The sequence below is a fragment of the Eschrichtius robustus genome, chromosome 11 (assembly GCF_028021215.1).
Source record: "Eschrichtius robustus isolate mEscRob2 chromosome 11, mEscRob2.pri, whole genome shotgun sequence".
NCBI lineage: Eukaryota > Metazoa > Chordata > Mammalia > Artiodactyla > Eschrichtiidae > Eschrichtius > Eschrichtius robustus.
In genome coordinates, this window is record NC_090834.1 from 13,493,868 (window position 1) to 13,514,638 (window position 20,771).

Genomic DNA, 20,771 nt, shown 5'->3' on the forward strand with positions numbered 1-20,771 from the left:
TTTCCTCAGCATCTCCCTAAACCAGCCCAGCCTTCAAGGGTCATCATGAGCCATCTCCTCTGTGAACCTGGGTACTGCCCTGGGACAACTGCTCACTTCTCCCCCTCCAGTGGGTCTTGTCTCTCCCCCACCTCTGCTCTGAGCACACACAGCCTGTGTGAAAGGAGTTCTTCTCACCCATTCCCAGAGCCCTGGAGGGCAGAGATGTGGCTGGTTATCCCTGTGTCTTCAGCGCTCAGCACAGAGCCTGGAAGGAGCAGGTGCCTGGGAAATACCCATAATTAACTAATCGCTGAGGAAGCCCTGTTCTTTCTTCCTCTTCCCCTTCTTCCCTGGCACCAGAGATTGGGTCTGTGGAAGATGTAAACATAGGACAGCTGACCCAGGTCAAACTTGGGTGATGCCCTCGGCTGGGAGGTGAGGGATTGGTCCCAATGCCTTGCTCCTGTGATAAGAGAATGATTTTTTTTTTTTTTTTTTTTTGGTCCTTTACCTCCCAGTTTAAAGCTCTTAAAGGGACCTCAGCTTCTTAAAGCTCCCTCTTTCTTCCTGACAATTCTAAAACAAATGTCTGCTTCCTCTGGAGCTCCCTCCTCCCAGGCCTGCCACCCTCCTCACCTCCCACGCTCTCCCTCCCACCCCATCCCTGTAGCAGGGAATGTAATTAGGCCTTTCCCCAGGACAGCACCCCCTCCACGCAGCTGAACTGCCCGTCCAACAGGGGATAATTTATGGAAATGGGTAAAGGTGTTTTAAATTATTCAATTTAAATGTAAATAGGAGAGATGGTTTCTCTGAATAAATTGTCTTATTTATGTTCCACCCAAATCCCCTCCCAGGAAAATATGGAGCAGTTTGGAGCCTTCTGGAGCCCAGAGCCCTCCACTTCTCTTTAAGGAATGTGGGAGCAGCCCAGGCCCCCGGGGCGCAGTTACTGGGAGACAAATGTCCTGACAGCTGCTGTCCCAGCTGGGGTCACAGGACAGGCCGAGCGCTCACCAAGGGCTGTTTCACCCCACTCCACCCTGGAGAGCTGTGGCCAGGCCACCGCCTGGATGTGGGCAGAAAGCAATTCCTCCATCTTTGTTTGCTGGGGAGTGACAATGGGGCAGGGGCTCCGTGCCCCTCCCCTTCTGCCCAAGGTCTGTTTCCATCTGACGCCGAAGCAATGGGGGGCTTCACACCTCCCTGATAAAGCCCTTCACTCTCTGAGACGCTAACTGACTGTGGGCCATCTTTCCTTGGCGCATTTCTGTCCTAAACAGGGCCTCCTAGACACAGGGCTGCCTTGAAAGTAGAGTCCTTCCTTGATACATCTCAGGCACTGTCACATGTGCCAAGGGGAAGGCCTTTGAGGGTGAGGAGAGGGGCCGTTCTTTAGCCCCTCCCTTAGTACCACCTAGATGCCAGCGTTGCCATCTCCTGAGATCGGAACCACCATTACACGTGAGCTACATGATCCATGTAGCTGTTAGGGGATTTTCGGGGGCAAAGGACAGAATATCAAAGTAGCTGAGATTATATGGAAATTTACTAGCCCTGGAAACCTGGAGGCCGGGCAAAATTCAGGTGTAGATCTGGTGTGATCTGGAAGCCTTATCCTGTTTCCCTGTGATTCTTTTTTGTATATCCACCATCCTTGGACTAGATGACGAGATGGCTGGGGGCAGTTAAGAGCCTTCAATCCAACCAGGACGATGTTAGAGAAAACCAGGAGAGGGCAGCTCTCGGAGACTCTTCAAGAGGTGTGAAGCAGGCTCCCCGCCAACCCCTCAAAAAAAACTCTCCTTGCATCTCATTGGCCCATCCTAACCTAATGTCTGCAAGGAGATTCGGATTACCTTAGACCAGTCAGAGTGTCCAGGAGCTGGGGGTGGGGCTAGCTTCTCCCTACCCAAACATGGGGTCCTGTGAGGGAGGAGGAAGTGGGGACTGGTGCTGGGTAGACAGTACCCACTGGAGTTAACAGTTGAATAGTTGAAATCAATACATGTTTTAATGGTTGACCATGTTTGTTTCAACCCCCCCTGCTTGAAATGGGTCAATTCCTTTCTGCCTAATCCTAAGAACCCCAGGACAGCACCCCACACACACAGCTGCCCATCTCCCAAAGAGTAGAGAGTCAGACCAGTGACCCCGATCTCAGGCTGACTGACAAGACTGGACGAAATCAGACACAAATTGCTGTCCAATGCCTTAACTCTTTCCCAGGATACCCATAAATGGAGGAATGGCTTGTTCAAGCCCCACGATCAGCATCACCCCCCTCACTGCCATTTATTCACTCATTCTACAAGTATGTCTGGCCTGCCTACCTTGTGCCAGGCACAAGCTAGGGGCAGAAGTTTCACTGGCAAAAAAGAGCCCATTTCCTGTACTTGCAGACTTACCATCCCTGCAATGGACTTTATCATGTTTGTTGCCAGTTGTTTCGGCCGCCCACAAACATTTTTGCCAAATTTGGAAGTTTCCAGCCTCAATGAGTCACACCTTCCCAAGGTAGAAACCAGAAACTCTGTTACCCGGTCTCCTTTGCAGCTAGGGCACAGACATGTGACTCAGACCCCACCAATCAGATTCACTCATAAGAGACTTCGCTCTAGAAGGGAGGGATTTGAGTAAGGAAGCAATGCCCAGAATGCACTGTGCTGGCAAAGGTGGAAGTGGAGGTGTCCAGCTTTGGGTAGAGGTGACAGCAGGATTAAGTTCCTGGCCCAGAAGTGCAATCAGTGGGGAGTGGCAGCAGAGGTTCCCTGGTGCCTGGTGGGAAAGCAGCAGCAGCTGTGGTTTCCCCATCAGTCTGCTTCTGTGTGCAGTGGGGCATCAGGCCTGGAAGCTTAGCCTCAAGTCTGGCTCTCCAGCCCTCCGTACGACTAGATGAGATACACCATATTCTTCTAACATATAGATTCCTCAGTCAGTCAGAGTAGCATCTATTGCCTAAGGCCACTAACCCCGCCTGATGCAGAAGCATGTCCGTCCTTGGTGAGGGTTACTTATTGTAAGACCTCGCCCAGGTAGCCCCTTCCTGGAATCCCACTGAGCCCAGGCACTTTGCTCATGCCTCTTAACAGCAGTCTTTTTCTTTTTTTTATTTTGGCTGCGCCGGGTCTTAGTTGCAGCATGCGGGATCTTCATTGTGGCGTGCATGCAAGATCTAGTTCCCCGAGCAGGGATCGAACCCAGGCCCCCTGCATTGGGAGCACAGAGTCTTACCCACTGGACCACCAGGGAAGTCCCTTAACAGCAGTCTTAACAAAGGCATGAGCCCCTCTGTGTGTCTGCACTACACCCCACCCCCAACACACACACTAAACTCTGAGCTCCTTGGGACCTGGGACCACTCCTTTTGCACCGTTATATCCTCAGGTCTGTTTAGAACCTGGGTCAGAATAGGTGCTCACTAAGTATTGGCTGCGATGCGATCATTGCCACTGTCTTCATTAATGACACCATAAAGGCCACCAATGGCTGACTCTGGATTGAGCAACACACACAGGGAATGGCCCGTATCTTGTCCTACCTTCTCCAGAATCAGCGACCAGGTTCACATCCATGGGTTCCAGGCACTTCAGTCCCCACCAGAAAGTCCCCTAAAATACCACAGGACTGCTCTCTGACCCCTGCCCATTTCCCTAATCACCCTTGGCAGCCTTACATTTACTCCTGCCAACCAGCTGGTCCCATCTCAGCCTTGCCCTCCTTCCCACCCTGCCCTGGGCAGCCTTGGGAAGATCTCCATCCTTGGACATGGAGATGACATCCCGAAGGCCCCTGGAGAGATATGCCCAAATGGGTTACATAGCCAACCCAAGGGTATCCTTTATCCTGGCCAGCCCTGCGAGTGTGCCCACACACACACACACACACACACACACACTCTACCCCCCTCTGCAGGAAGAGCCAGAGGAAATGGATAAGTTTTCTGGAATCAATTTCACGCCTTGGGCATGATAAACAACCAAGCAGAGAGCAGCACCCATCGAGGGAGCTAATGGCCTTGGTATCTGAGTGATGCATCACTCCATGAAAAAGAAAGCCCGGCCTTTTCTCCATACACCGCTCCACTTGGAGCAGACTCACGCCAGCCCCAGCTGCACCTTCCTGGGCGTGGACGAGACAGGCACTTCCCCCTTCCCCAGGCATCACACGGCCTCTCCTCAGCTGAGGGCCTGGGGAGGCCCAAGGCAGAAAGCACCTGACCCATTACCTTAGCTAGCAGGGCCACAGTTCAGATAGAGCCCAGCCACCTGGGTTCAAACCCCAGCTCCACTTCTCACTCTCTGAGTGACTTTGGGCAAGCTACCTAAATAGTACCCACCTCACAGTTTCTTCTGAAGATTAAGTGAGGTGCTTTCTGCAAAGAACACATAATAAGTCTTCAATAATCTTAGCTATTGTTATTATTATCATGACTCCCTGTAGCCAGGAAGTTCTTGGTTCATCTAACTTGAATCCTACCCACTGCCTTTTAGGGCCACTGTAGTTGGTTCTCTTCCCGGTGGGCAGGTAACTCAGCTGTCTCCAGTGTGATGCAGTAGGGAAAATAATGGTGCTTGAAGCAGAAGAGGTACGTTCAAACCCATCTCAAGTCTGTTAGCCATGATTCTCCTTATATCCAATCAGTGTAAGACAGATTCTAAATACATGATTACTAGCTGTGTGGACAGACAGATGTCACTCTGCTTCTGTGGGCCAGAGGATACAGCATCCTTGTTTGTACAATAGGAAAAGAACACCATCTCCAAAAGTCACAGGATGAGGTCAGATGCAGTAACATCTAAGAGAGTGCCTGGGATGGCGGGTGATCAGGGATGTTAGTTGAACCTGGATCTGCACAAACACTCGAAGTGAGACTTAGTTCCCTAAGCCTGCTCTACCTGAGACATATAATGACCCTGTTTCTACAACCTTCTCCACTTCCTGTCCAACTCAGCAAATCCCTCCATGTTTCTTCAGCCTGAGGAGCACGTATTTAATGGTGAGAAACCAACACCGGATTTTACCGGAAGTGAGTCAAATCCTTGCAGCCGTCCATGGGAATGCCGATGTCCGGGAGAGGGCTGGTAAGTAGCAACTGACGTGTGCCCCACACTTAGCAGTTAACAAATGTGTTCTCGGGTAGTATCTTACCAAATACTTGCACAGTCCAGTTTTGCCAATGGGGAATCTAGCTCAGAATGGGGCGCCAACTTCCCCCAAAGTGGTAAAGAAGGATGTGAACCCATTTTGTAGCCAGTCTTTCCCGACCCCCTTGGGCACTCTGCCCTCTTCCCGTATGTCCTCCTGTGCCAGCCTGGAAGGTCTTTACTGATCTTCTAGCTCTATTCCTGGCATAATGCCTGGCACAGAGTACAGTCCCAATAATTAATCGTCAAATTTAATCCAAATACTTCATTTCACCCACAGGGAATCTGAGGCAGAAAGAGACGTAGTGAGTAGCCCACGGTCACACAGCTGGAAGGTGATGCGATGGACCCACTAACGGAAGAACATGAGCTCACCCCAAAATGTCAGAACTAGAAGAATCCTAGAAGGTCATGTGGTCAAGGCCCTGCCAGGCCTTCCCTGGTAATCAAAGCCAAGTTCTCCCTCTCAGACCTTGGAGGGGAGACAAGAGGCTTCTGAGGCTGGAGGATATAGTAGACTGATTACAAAACGTCCCCAAATCCTCCACTACCAATATCCATGCCCCTTTACAATGTGGCCTTGCAGCTTCTCCCAACAAGAAGTAGAGTCTGTTTCCCCTCCTATTGAATCTGGGCTGCCTTGTAACTCGCTTTGACCAATAGAATTCAATGGAAGTCATGGTGTCCCAGTTCCAAGGCGAGACTTCAAGAGACCTTGCCAGCTTCCATGCTCCCTAGAGCCCTGCCAGCACCCTGTGAGCAGGCCTGGGCTAGGCTGCTGGAGGATGAGAGACAAGTCAGTAAAAGGCCAGTTGTCCCAGCTGAGGCCTCCCTACTCCTGCCTATGGCCAGCTGACCCCCCAACATGAGAACCCATCCTAGAGCAACAGAGGTACCTCCTTTGCCCACAGCCAACCACAAGGACATGAGTGATTCCAGCCAAGACCAGAAGCACCACCCAGATAACCCATAGGCTCATGAGAAATCATAAATATAATTGTTTTAAGTCCCTGAGTTTTGGGGCGCTTTGTCACAAAGCACCAGCTAACAGATACATTGGGCCTTAAGAAAAGACCCCAAGTCATAGGGCTGGAGAAGCTGAGGCCTGTGCTCCTGCAGGGACTTGAGGAAGCAGAACTCTTTTCTGCAAAGAGCCTGATTGAGTTTCTACCTAGTCTGTCCAGTCTCTAGGTCTGGCCCAGCCCAGGACCAAGGAAGTCAGTTCTAGCTCCAGCCCTACCCTTCCCACCCACCTTGGCACCTGCAGTACCCACCCAGGACAGTATCCAGGAGGGGTCCGTACAGGGAGGGCTGCGACAAGAGTTGAGGCTGTCCGCAGACCAGGAGAAGTTCGCCTCAAAGACAAAGCCCAACAAAGCCCTGAGGTGGGGTCTCCATGGTGGAGAAACATCCGGGACCAGACGTCCCCCCCCGCCCATCACCCAGGGGGAGCAATCAGCCCCGGAGGAGCTGAGCAGGCCGCTTGACATTTGATAGGAGTCATTATCAGACACTTATTCCCAATCAGGGCTCAAGTGTCTCTGAGGGCCCCTCTGCTGCCTTCTCATTCCAGGGAGCATTGACAGGAGGAGGGGAGGTGCAGGTCTGGGCAAAGGCCCTCAGACCCACCGCTCTGACTCCAGCCCCCTTCTTGCTTCCTGGGGCCCCCAGGGGCAAGCTACCTCATGCCAGAGTGTGGAGAGTAGGGGACTCCAGAGTGGAGAGCTTGACTCCCGGGTCCTCGGGCACAGAGAGGCTCAAAGAGATGTGTGCAGGAGGGCTGGCTCAGAACTCAGATTCCTGCCGGGCCCAAGAAGGGCTTTGTCTCCAAGGCTCATGGCTCTGGGAGTCCTGAGTCCCCGCCCCGAGCCGCCACCTCCTCCCTCAGACAGTCCTCCAGGACCAAGGCCAGGCTCCTCCCCTTGCACAAAGACCAGAACTCTCTCTCTCTGCAGCCGGACAGCTCCGCTCAGAGAGAGCCGTGGCTCAGGAGCGTGAAGGCCTTGTAAGGCTCTCCTGCCTCCACAGAGGGATCTTGGCCAAGCTACCTAATCTCTCCTGCCCTGGAAAGAGCGCAGTGATCCCTGCCTTGCCTCTCTGCACAGGGCTATTGCGAGAATCCTATTCTTTACTGTACGGGAAAGCACTTGGTAAACCGTAAAATGAGGGCTGGGCACAATTGTCCCCAGTGGGTCATCATCACAATGTAGGCGAGCTCAGATGAGCCAGGTGCAGGCATGTTGGTGGGGGGTGTGTGAGTCTGTGTGTGTGTGTCTGCACTGGTGTCTCACTGCGTGCTTCCGCACTCCAATACCAATATTTCACGGTTTCGGATTATCTGTGAGTTTTCACCATCTATGTCTCTATTCAGGCAGTGAATCAACTGTGTTCATGTGTTACAGCCTGACGACAGAGGCAGAGTTTTGAGGTTACAAAAGAAAGGGAGCAAAAAATCTTTGTAGTGGGGTTTGACAGTTGAGAGAGAGAGTACAGACACACACACACATACACACACGTACACACACACCTGTGCTGTCAAGGAACTTAAGGACTCAAAAAACCAAATGCAAAAAATAGAGAAAGAGGTGGGTGGAGAGTCATGGAATAATGGGCCCTGAGAGTGGTCAATCCAGAAGGCTTCCTGGAAGAGGAGGTAAAGTCTGAGCTGGATTTGGTAGAAAGGCAGGAAAAGATGGCTTTGGGAGAAGAACAGACATGAATTGGTTTTAAGTATTCTGTTATCAAATAATGGTAATTATACTTTACCCTGGCAGAGCATTTGAGGATTTACAAAGCTCTTCCACATGTATTTTCTCGTATGCGTCTCATTACAGTCCTCTGATGGAGACAAGTCAGGTTTTATTATCCCCATTTAATAGATGAGAAAACTGAGGCTCAGAGAAGATGAGTGATTTTCCCAGTGTCTCCAAGCTCATAGGCAGTGAGGCTGGTAGAAGCTCCCAGGGCTCCTGACTCCTCCCTAACCCAGTGCACTTTCCATTGTCTCTCTGCAACCCCACCCCACCACCGGGTCCGGTTCCGTCTGTAAGCTCCTTGGGGGCAGGTACCATGTCTGGGTGATGGACTCTGGACAGTGCTTGGGAAATTAGTCAGTAGAGGGGAGTGGTGGCTTTAGAGTCAGACAGAAATGAGGCTCAACCCAAGCTCTGCCATTTACCTTGACTTTGGCTCTTTAGTTCCTCTCTGAACCTCTTGTTTCCATAGGCATAGAAGAGATTATTATGAGGAGCAGAAGGGAGAATGTTTCTGAAGCTCTTAGCACTGTGCCTGGCACATAGTACTTGCTCAAATAATGGTAGCTACTGTCATTAACCTCTCGGTTATTCGTTTATTATTGCTAATTAAGAAGCCTTTCTTTTTTTTTTTTTTTAAGAAGCCTTTCTTGATGGCCATTTTTCACCCCTTTCTCCCTTCCAGGATAAATGGGTCCGTCATTCAACACACACACTGCCCATTCATTACTGTTATGAGAGATGGTCCCCAGTGGGCAAAAGCAATTCACTTCTCCCTCCATCCACCTGGGCCCACATATCCAGTCCAGACCCCGCACCTGGAGGGACCCTAGGGATGCTCCTGTACAAGTTGGTGTCGGGCCTGACCCCTCAGCCACCTGTTGAAATCCATTTCAGTCGCCAGAGCTCTCATTTCTATTAAAACTTCATTTGCCAAGAAAGCGGAAAGGTAATTACGAATCCTAGTCTTAAATCACTCTGCCGCTGAATTATTAAAGGGAAGAATTAAAAATAATCAGGCTTTTTCATTACACTTCATAGCAGGGAAATTAAAGGTCTAAGAATGTATTTTTTTCCTCGAAGTTAAGTATTCATTTTGGAGATTTATAGAGGAGGTGAAATGATTCCCTACATGCACAGCTTTCCCTTTTATAAAAGGGGGAGAGAGGAAAAAACCTTGTAAAACTAAAAGGGAGATAGAGCAAAGAAGGGATTTAACATAAAGAAGTACAACTGAGTGTTTTGCATTTTAATACATTTTTTCTGCACAATTACACCACTGAGTGATATGGCAGCGGGAGATTAGGCTGCTGCTAATTTCAGATACTGGGTGGGGAAATGCTAAGTGGTCTCACCAGTTGTTGGGTCAGAAAAGCGTACTGGGGCATCTGAGCCAGCTCCTCGGATCTCCAAGCCCTGTGAAGCAGGGACCAGTTCAGCACCAAGCTTCCACACCCTCTCTTTTCTTCATGGAAGAACAGGATGAGGGGCCAGGTTCATTTCACAGAGCAGAAAATCCAAGGTACCAAGGTGGGGAAAGCAGCATCTTGGGGCCTGAGACCAAAAGAGGCGGGGCATGGAAGAACTTCCCGGCTGGTTGTCAGATCGGGGTGACACTCCCTCTGCACTCCCGCCCAAACCCCATGCTCCAAGGCTGAGTGTGAGAAACAGAACTGTCTGAGCTAGAACAGAGACAGGATTTGGGAAGGCCTTAGAGGCCCTGATGGATGAGGCCAAGAATTGATCGAGTCTCTGTTTCCCCATTCCCAGCCGGTCCGGAGGATGCAGACCAGACTCCCCCGAGTCAGGTGAGAAAGGGGTATAAACGCCTCCTCCCCTGGACCAGATGCCGAAGGAGGAGGAAATGATAGCGGAGCAGAGCTGGAGGGGACCCATCCCGGGAGGCTTCGAGCAGGGGACAGGGGCAGAGTTTGCAGGCAGACAGAGAGACGGCAGAGGGACAGAGCACGGCAGTGCTTCCCGCTCCACAGCAGCTGGAGACCACTGTGTTCTCTCCCTTCTGGGCGCAATGCGACAACAGAACAAGAATTGGGATACCATCAACACACAAGCATCATTGGCAGCAGCTGGGTAGTCCCAAATCAGACCCAAGGGAGGGTGCTAAGAGCAGGCTGTTCCCATCCAGATATTCTCCAACAGCTGGCCTGCCTTTTGGTGGGGATGCCAAGCCTCTATCCTGCGTCCCTTCCACCCACACAGGCAACAACTGGACAAGGAAGGGGGCGGGGCTCCCCATGGATCCGGGCCCAAGAGCTACTCAGCTGCCTGCCCCCCTCCCCCAAGGTGGTAATGAATTGCAGGGAAACGCTGCTGAGAGGTGTCAGAACAATTTCTATTAAACATAATTTCCTAATGAAAAGGTTACGAGGGAGCCCAGTGGAGCTAATCAGGATTGAATGCTCACTCCAATTTACTCCAAGGGAGGGGGCTCAAGGCCATGGGCTTGGTTCCACCTGGTCTGGACTGGAGAGACAGGCTCCCGGGGCTGGATAACGCCCTGAGCAGCTTCAATGCATCCCTCTCAAGGTCTTGCATATGCCCATTATCGCAGGGTGCCAGGCACTGTGCTAAGTGTTTCCCGTGTATCATAGCCTCCACAACATCCCTGCAAAATTGAAATCATATTCCCATTTTCAAGATGAGCAAATTGAGACTCTGAAAGGTCATGTGACTTGCCCAAGGTCACCTCTCCAGAAATTAGGAAGCAAGGGGCGGATTCGAACCCAGGTTTGTCTGGCTGAAAGAGGTACCACATCGTCCCTTCCCACCTCCCAGGGCCCCGTCCTACCCCAAGGTTGTAAAGTCCTTTGGAAGGGCAAATGGAGCCCTAGAAATGGGGCAGGGCTGGGGCAGGACAGAAGTGCAGCAGAGGCTGCCTCACTTCTGTCCAGTTATCCACACCTTGCCCTGTCTCTGATGATCATCTGGATACCTGTGAAGAAAGAAACCACAGTCACAGATGCTAAATGATTCTGTGTCTCCTCAGAGGCTGGCGTGGTGTCCTACTGAGCCCAGAGGGGACATGTTTGTCCATGCAGCCAACTCAGGGGTGCTGAGAGCCCCTTGAGTCTGTATCTTGAGAAAAGAAGTCACTGACCCCATGCAGACCCCCACTCTGGTCCCAGACAGTGTTCCCAAGCCAAGCTTGTCTCTGAGCAGGGACCCTGCGCCCTTTTCTCCCCCATTACCCTGGATCTCAGATGCTGGATTCCTACATCAGGGCTGCACTGAGGGTGAGGGCGGTGTGGCCAAAACTAAGAGAAAGGAGGGGGCATTTTTAGAACGTTCAGGGATTCTTCCCAAGCCCTCAATTACAAGCTGCTTAAAAATGGCCTTGACCTCTACTGGTGGGAGATTGGGGATGAGGGATGGAGGAGGAAGGAGCAAACAGGATGTGAATCTGAGGCCAAATAGTAATGAGCCCTATTCTCTTCCATTCAGAGACTCCTGATACCACCAGAGCCCAGTTGGGGGGCAATTTCAGGAACACTGGGGCTTTGCTCTGCCAGAAGCTTCTGCAACTGTTGAGATATCTCTTTGTAGGGAGAGGAATGTTCCAGATGTGCCCCTGGGGACAGAGGCAGGCCCTTAGAGGCTACTGCTGAAAATCTTCCAGGAAACTCACCACCACCCCTATATCCTGGGGGAGGGGGTGCTGGGCTACAGGAGGGGCCCAGATGACAGATTCTCTTCCTCTCCTGCCAGCCAAACCCACCCACCACCTCCCCTGCCCCTCCCTGCCCCGAAGTCCCTCCACCTCGCCATGAGCCCCAGGCTCTGCACCCCGCCCCCAGCTGGGTGCATCTCCCATCTTTCATTACAATGAAGCTGTCACAGACTGTCATGTGCCTGCCTTCCCAGGACCTTCAAAGCCTGGAACAGCATGAAATCTGCAGCTGCCTTCCCCCAGCGCCCACTCCCCACTCAGTTCCCTCCCTCTAATTGCTCTGCACAGATTAAACTTGGATGTTGCAGCTCTGGCTGAGGACATCCAACACTAATGTTCTCCAAAAGCATAGGAGGCTGCTTCTGCCTCTAGGCAAGAGGAGCTCGCTTCCTGGGTGTCTGAGGTGCTGCCCCTCTTCACACACACACTCCCGGTGAGAACATCTCCTCTCAGCCCATCCACCCCTTAGACTGAAGGCTTCCTGGAAGGCAGGCAAGGCTTTTGCTGAGAACAGCAGTGGTTCTCAAAGTGCGGTCCCTGGCCCAGCAGCACCAGCAGCACCTGAGAACTTAGAAATACAAATTCTCAGGCCCTACCCTAGATTTATTGAATCGGAAATTGGGGGTGCGGCCTAGCAATTTAGGGTTTATCAAGCCCACCAGACAGCTCCGATTCACTGGTTCTGATTCAAGTTTGAGAAACATTGAACTAAGGACCAGTTCAATCAACATCTGATCAACTTGATGGAGCTCCCCTGGGCACCCAAGGCTGTGCTAAAGCTGGCAGAGAGGAAAAATACCACCTCCCTTGCATGGGGCTGGCAGTCTGTGACCAACAGGAGGGGTGATAATCAAGTACCCACTGCAAGACCAACCTGAAAATCTGGAAGATGCAGAGGGGTTAGCTGGATGCCGCAGGAAATGAAGTCTCCACGGACGAGGGGAATTAAACTAAATTGGGGCCTAAATAAATTGAGACCAAATCAAAATCAAAATCACAATGAAATATCACCTCATACCCATTAGTATGGCTACTATCAAAAAAAAAAAACCCATAAAATAACAAGTGTTGGTAAGGATGTGGTGAAATTGGAACACTTGTATCCTGCTGGTGAGAATATAAAATAGTGTAGCCACTGTAGAAAACAGTATGGCGGTTCCTCTAAAAGTTAAAAAAAGAACCATTATATGATACTGCAATTCCACTTCTGGGTATATATTCCAAAGAAATGAAAGCAAGGTCTCAAGGAGAGGTTTGTACATCCATGTTCGTTAGAGCATTATTCACAATAGCCAAAAGATGTAAGCAACCCAAGTATCCCTCAGTGGGCGACTGGATAAACAAAATGTGGTCTATACATATGATGGAATACTATGCAGCCATAAAAAGAAGGAAATTCTGACACATGCTACAACACAAATGAACCTTAAGGACATTATGCTAAGTGAAATAAGCCAGTTACAAAAAGACAAATAGTCTTCAATTCCATTTATATGAGGTTCCTAGAGTAGTGAAATTCATGGCAACACAAAGTAGAATGCTGGTTGCCAGGGGCTGAAAGGATGGGGGAACAGGAAATTGTTGTTTCACGGGTCCAGAGCTTCAGATTCACAAGATGAAAAATTCTGGACAGGTGTTGCAAAATAATAGGATTACAATTAACACTACTGAAACATATGCTTAAAAATGGTTTTAAGATGGCAATTTTAGGTTATGTGTATTTTACCATAATTAAAAACAAAAAATAATCTGGACCAAAATTTGGGCAGGAAAAGGGCCACTAACTCCAGCAAGCCTCGTGTGTGCAGAGCATCTCGTGGGGAGAGGAGCAGAGCAGGAGTGAATATCTGATTTTACAGGGAGACAAGCCAGGGAGGAGGCGTGCCCCACCCAAGGTCTGGACACAATGAGTGGAGAGCTGGGCCTGGGGCTCAACTCCTGACCCCCATGCCAGCCCTTTCCTCTCGTGGTAAAGAGCCCTCCAGGCCCAGGAAGCTGCAGGCCCGCACCTTGGCAGGATCTTAAGGCGTGGAGGGTGGGGTTGGGGAGCCCTGGGGTCAGGCTGCAGGCTTGCCCATGATGTCCACGCCAGTATCACACCTGCTTCCCCCCCGCAGTCATTGACGGCACTCCCTTCAGTCTCAGCAATGCCCCAGTTTGGAAGACAGGTTATATATTCACCCCAACTACAAGTGACAAGAAAGCCAAGGAGCAGAGTTGGGTGGAATTTGGCAGGAAAAAGGAAGCAGCCCAGATTCCTGGAGAGGAGAGTCCTCATGTACATCTCAGAAGGTCCCTCTGGCTGTGAGCAGAAGACCCAAAGGATGGAGGAGGGAGGCCGTGGAGGAGTGGAGGGTCAGTAGACCGTGGACCCCAGGAACATCACGTGCCTTCTCCTGGCTGTCATTCTCCCGGCTGTCATTCTCCCCCACCCCCCTTTTCCATCTCACTCCCTGGGTTCTCCATGTGGCACACAAGGGCAGGCCCTGCAGGAGGAATCAGCCATGGGCTTCTCTTCTCCCTCTGAACTTCCCCACCTCGAGTCAAGGCAAAGTCCAGACCAGCCTACAGAGGCCATCCCATCCCATGCACCCATCTCAGCCCTAGCCAACCCCTCTTCTTAAACTCCCACCTCTATCCCCAACTCACCCCTCCCAACACTGTGCCCTGTAGCTAGAAAACCCCCATGCCCTCAATCCTGAGGCCCTCCGCATTCCTCCCCTAGGGCCCCTTCCGCAGCTTCGAGGCCTCACAGCCAGAAGACTTGCATCTGACTCCCAGCTCCTCCACCTTGTATCTTCGTGATCTGAGCAAGTCATTTCACCTCTCAGAACCTCAGCTTTCTCAGCTTCAGAATGGACTGCATCCCCCACTCAGAGACTGCAGTGAGGCTTCAACAGGATGAGTGTGGGAGGGGCCTCTTGATGCTGGTGTTGTGTCTGATGCTTCCTGTGCTACTCAGCACTCCTCAGCATTTATGTACAAAGCAGTCCCTTGCCTTGCCTCTGTGAAAGTTTTCTCCACGAGGGGTACCCTCGTTCCCCTTTCCACCCACACCAGGGGCACGATGGACCAGAGTCAGAGACACACGGCAGGTGGAGAGTTGGGGGCAGAATCCAAAGCACCCCACGGCCCACCTTTATCCTTTGCCTTTGGACAATGATAATGATGTGTTCCCCAAAGACTTTCTCCCTTGGGGGAATGTTGTCAGTGCTGACTTTGGCATGAGTTTATCAATCCCTGGGCTCCCCCCGTCTGATAGTGAGGGCGCTAGGGGCACATGGCCAAGTTCCCTAAGAACAGGGGTGGTGTGACACATCTCTCTACTCCCACACAGGTGCTCAACCATGTTTACAAGGAGGGAGAGAAGAGGAGGGAGTGGGGAGCCAGTCTTCAACCAACCCTAAGACTTTAGGGCTCAGGTATAGGCTGAGATTAGGGTTAGAGGTCAAGTGCAGACTGATGCTAGGGCTGAGGTTAGAAATGAGGATGGTGTTTAAGTTAAGATTCCTATTAAGGAAAGGATGAGGGTGGGGCTGAACTTCATATCTGTATTGGGTTCAAGTTTGCATTCTTGTTAAAGTTCTGGTTAAGGTGAACACTATGCTATAGGCTATAATCAGGTTATTGTTATCAGGTTAGGTTATTGTCATCAGGTTAGGTTATTGTTAACAGTAAGACTTGAGGTAAAATTCACCTTAGAGTTAGGTATGCTGAAAGTTCTGGGACTTGCAGCAGGGGTCAGTGCTATGGGCTTGGGCAGGAGTTCTGGACGTGACAGGCCTGGCAGACAACGATCTGGAGAGATGTGGCCAGCAAGGCTGTGCCAGATGAGAGCTGAGGCCAGCACCGTGGACAGCTCCAGGGAATGTGCCTTGGTGAGCAAAGACACCGTAGACATTCCTAGTTGCCTCCCCCCACTGCCCCCTTCCACAGCATCACAGCCTCTGAGCTATTAGCCCAAGACTGACCCCTGAGAAGGCCAAGATAGCACCATATCCTCCAGCGAGTTTGGGTCCCTCGTCTTTTTTTTTTTTTAATTTTTTTTTTATGTGGACCATTTTTAAAGTCTTTACTGAATTTGTTACAATATTGCTTCTGTTTTTATGCTTCGATGTTTTGGCCGTGAGTCATGTGGGATCTTAGCTCCCCAACCAGGGATCGAACCGGCACCCCCTGCATTGGAAGGCAAAGTCTTAACGACTGGACCGCCAGGGAAGTCCCGGGTCTCTCATCTTAAAGCCTTTGCGTTTCCTTCTGCATCATTCTCATCTCTGACCCTATATCCCCTGGGCCTAGAATCAAGATCCTAACTGGGAAATTTCTGGCTTGGGCCTTTATGAGATGATCGTTTTCCTAAAAATCAAAGGTTTTCAAATTCCTCTTTTGACTGCCAGATTCACTCTACCATGTATGACATAACCCTTACTCCTCTGATCCTTCTTCCTCACGGGGAAATCAGGGGGATACCCAGGCCTGTTCCTCTCATCTCTCTCCTCTCACCTTCCCCCCATCTCTTGAACCCTGAGGAGTAGGATAGAACACAGGTGAGGGCCTTAGGATGGTACACAGGGGACGGCCTCAGGATGGAACACAGGTGAGGGCCTCAGGATGGAACACAGGTGAGAGCACACAGTGAACAGTCACCCAAAGGCAAGCAGTGCCCAAGGGTGCAAATTTCCACCCTTCCCGGGGGACTGAGGGCTGCTCTTCCCTGACTATCCCCATTTACCCCAGCACAAGCAGAGTAGATGTGGAGCGGGGTCCTGCTAAAGGACCCAGTGCTGCACACACTCAGGCCCAGACCCTGGGAGGTCCGAGAGGAGACTTCCAAGGTCTTCCCCTCAGCCTACCAAGCCAGCCCCACAGAGTAGGGGGAAGGTCACCAACATGCATTTAGCACCTACTGTATGCCAGACTTTACCTACATTTTTTCACTGAATCATCAAACAAGCCTAGTGTGGATTCCTCGGTGTGACTATCCCCTTTCTACACGTGAAGAGACTGACGCTCACTAGCAAATAACATATCTGGGATTTGAACCTAGGTCAGTCTGGCCCTAAGTCTGTTGGCCCAAAGCCCATACTTTTGCCACCACATCATGAACTCCGGTTGTTAAAAAGTCCTTCAAGTCAACTTGGCAGGAACCCTCAGCCTTCGTATCAGATGCCATCATCAGGTCACTAGTCTGGCCTGGATCACCAGACATAGCCTTGTGTCCTGAAGGCTGGGAAGAGGGGCCTTATCTGCTGCCTGTGGCGAGCCCCCTCTAGGGCCCGGAGATTCCTGCGAGATGCCTCCTAGTGGGCAGTGTGTCCATGAGATGGCCAAGCAGTTCAGCATTGTTGTTTCTTCTGATTCCTTCCCCCCCATCCCCCAACCCCCCCCGCTGCGGGGCGTCTCCAGGGGACAGATCTTCATGTGCTACAGGTACAGCCTGAAATTACCCCCTAGGGAGGGGAAATGGGAACATCCTCAAACCCCTTTATGAGCCCTGGGGATGTATCCAACCCACCCCTTGGAGGTCACGGGGGTGGGGGTCAAAGGTGAGCCTGGAAAACAGGGAAGTACTAGCCTGGGGAGGCTCTGGGGAGCTGCAAGCGGAGCCTGGCTCCCCTCCTGTCCTTCTGTAGTAATTAACAGGCCTTTGTTCCTGTCCCTGATCGTGTCTGGCAGAGCCTTAATCATCCTCTTCCCTGCAATGAGCAGCCTTCTCATTAGGGCCTTAAGAACCTCTATTATAAACATGTAAATGGAACTCAACGAGGAGGGAAATATTTGACTGCTCCAATTTCCTTTGTGCTGCTGCCAGCTTTGGGCTGCGCACGCCTGCGATTTCACTGCTCAGCAGCCCGGCGCCAGCGCGCTGCCCCCACCGGCCTGTCACACCTCTCCATCTTCTCCTATCGGAATTTAATTACCTTCGCTGGCGAATGTTTGGAGAACATCTCTCCATCAATTGATTCTGAAGTCAGATTTTTATTCCAAGATACTTAATGGCACTTGGGCTGTTGGGAGCCTGGGAACAGGTGGACCTGGGGCACAGGGAACTCTTTAACAACAGGGTTAGGATGGGTCACCACCGTTATCCCCCTGCCTCTAAGCAGGTTGATATTTCAGCCAGCCCAGCTGGATAGGAGTCTCTCTTCTTTAAGGTCTAGAGAGAAGCAATTCCTGAGACTCCTGCTGGTCTGGGCTGGAAGTTCCTCCTGATGTCAGCCTGAAACTGGGTGAGCCTTTTTTCCTTTCCTTTTCATTTTTGTCCTTGATGAAAAAGGAAGAGCCCCATTAGATAGAACGTCTGTCCACTGCCTGAGAAAAAAGCTGATGGTATGACCAGCGCCTCTCCCAGGGCCATGATGGCTCTTGCCCATCATGGGCAAGACAGTGACTCACTCCCTGCAGGCCCAGTGCAGCTGCGGGTGAGCCCTTCACGCAAAAGTCACGTGCCCAAGTCCTCCTTGATCCAGAGATACTGGAGATGCTTGTCCCCACCTGCCTTCCTTCTGAAGCCCTTTTCAGATCTAAACCTCCATTCTGCTCATTCTTCAAAACCCAGATCACTTCCCTTCCTCCACGAAGCTGTCCCACACCATTTCTCCCACTACTAACTTCAGAGCACACCGTCTACCCTGTTTACCCATTTAACAGGTGTCACCTGTGTGACAGGTCCCTGTTGACCCTGAGCTGGTCTTATGTCTCCCCAGTCTGGATAATTACTCCAAAGTGTTTCCCCTTCAGGGTGGAAACTGTCCTCATAGCTCTGAGCACAGTGCCTGGAATGGGGTAACATCAAGAAAACAGACTCATAGACATAGAAACCAAACTTATGGTTACCAAAGGGGAAAGGTGGGGGCAGGGGGGATAAATTAAGAGTATGAAATTAACAGATACACACCACTAAAAAAATAAAAAGAAAGAACACTCTGTTGCTGGGTTGGCTGGTAGGTGGGTAGATGGGCTGGTGTATTGGTTAGAGGATTGCTAGCTGCTGGGGTATGGGGCGGGTTGTTGGAAGACTAGGCTCCTTAGCTGATTGGCTGATTGGCCCAGGGACTCATAGGTTGGTTAGAGGCTTCCTGGGCTGGGGGGAGGTGGGAGAACGGGCACGCCAGTTATTACCTTATTGCCTCTCAGCTTCAAATCTACTCTTCATTACCTAGACTGTGATCATGGCTGGACTCTGTAAATGTTTCTCCTTTACCAGCTGGCTCTCTGTTCAGCTTTGTTAGTTGAAGGGGCTAAACACTGCAGGAGGAAGGGGCTTCCCTTCCAGGCCCTTGCAGTGAGGCCTCCGCAGCATACAGCTTCCTCCAGCACCCCAAAGGCAGCTTCCCAGGAAGTTCCACCACCGTGGAACCTCGCAAATTCTTCTGCCGTCCAGGGGGCCTCGCCAGCCGTTCCCTCCCTTAGCAGGGTGGTGACGTCATCAACCCTGGGTGCGTGTTTCTGGGGGAGGCTCTTCCAGGTTTGCTCCTTCCTTTATGCTCTGCCTCAGCCCCAGAGGCAGTGACCACTCCCCATGTCTGCTATTCCTTTGTTTCTTTAGAGTAGGTAAGCAGTCTCCTATTAAAATAGTTGGTAGGTAATCTTCAGGAAGTTATCCCCTGTTATAGTTAATAATGTCTGTATTAAACCCTTCCTCTTAATGTTACTGTGTAGCTTCTATCTTCTGATTGGACAGTAAGGTGATGGGTTGACTGATGAGTTGGTTGATAGGCTAGTTAATGGGGTGGTAGAATGGTGGAAGAACAGGTTAGCTGGCAGACTGGTTGGTGGGTTTCTGGTTGGGGGATGGTTGGTAGCTGCTTAGAAGGTTGCCAGGGTGGTGGTGTGGCACCATGTAGGGTAATACATTGGTTGGTGGTTATTGAATTGGTTAGTGGGGTGATGGCTTGATTGGTAAGTTGGTAGACTCGGGTAGTTGATGGGTTAGTTGGAGGGTTGGTGCTTTAGGACATGGGGTCAGCACCACGTCAGAGGGAAGGACAAGCCCCAGGGAGGCCCCTCCCGTGAGCCTCAGTCTCCATTTCTGTCCTACCCACAGGGGCCCATCCTGCCCCCCAAGCTGGAATCCTCACGGTTGTGCCGTGGCTGCCAGAACACCTCTGCGAACAGAAGCAGCGGCTGAGGCGGAGGCTTCCAGGGACCGTGGAGGATGGCCCAAGAGGACAAGCTCGGGAACCCTGAGGCATATAGGCTGTCCCTTTACCATGCATGCTCCAGAGGGCTCGGACAACGCCCCCGAGGGACCACCTGACTACCCAGCACCCGGGGGGGCCTTCCAGAAAAGGGATTAGAATTCACTGTCCTTCAGGGGGGATTTGCGCCTCTGCCCCATGAGATCTCCTGAGATCCTGACCCAAGGCAGGGGCCTCCTTTAGGTGCTGGGCCACCCCCGTCCCAACCTCAGCAGCCTGGGATTCTCCGCTGTACCGTCCCCCACCCTTCTGCCCATCAGGACCCCCGACCCTTTCCTCTGGCCCGTCTCTGCCGCCCTCGGTCCTCAGCGTTCCCTCTGCCACAGTCTCCCCGCCCACACCTCCCCCTCTGGCCTGGCCTTGAGGGCTGAGCTGGAACCAGCAAGGCCGTAGTCCCTCCCCACCTCCTCCACTGCCCCCAGCCATGCCACAGGGCCCACCCAAGTGCCTTGTAGGTGGCCTGGCCCACACCCCAGCCAGAGGCACCGAGACATTTCCAAATTGCATCTTTTAAGAATCAGAAAAAGAGATTTCAGGAGGAAATTGCTTTTTCCCCTGCTCAGTCCAGATAGGTTATTTTTTACTTGTCTTTTTCCCCCACTTACGATCTCAGTAAAAAATGAAATCATGTCTAAAGCTTTTCCCTGGGTTGGGGCCAGTCTCTAGCCCTCCTGAGGCCTGGAGGCACCAGAGAGGGCCACAGCCCAGGAGGTGGGGGGCAGGCACCCAGCTTCCAGTCCTGCAGATGGGGCTCTATTCTAGGGCTCCCCAAGCCCCGAGCCAGGCCCTGGCAGCTGCAGGAGGAGGGCGCATGGTGTGCTCACAGCGGCAGAGAGTAGGGCTGTGTTGGGACAAAGCTGTGAAGTGGGAGGTTCGCTGTGTCTCCTGAAGCCCCGTCCCCACCCCCAACCGTAACCTCACACTCACACCTACCACCACCCCCGGCGGCCCCTTTCCCTCCCTCCAGGCCTCAGAGCAGGAGCAAAGCTCCTGATTCCTT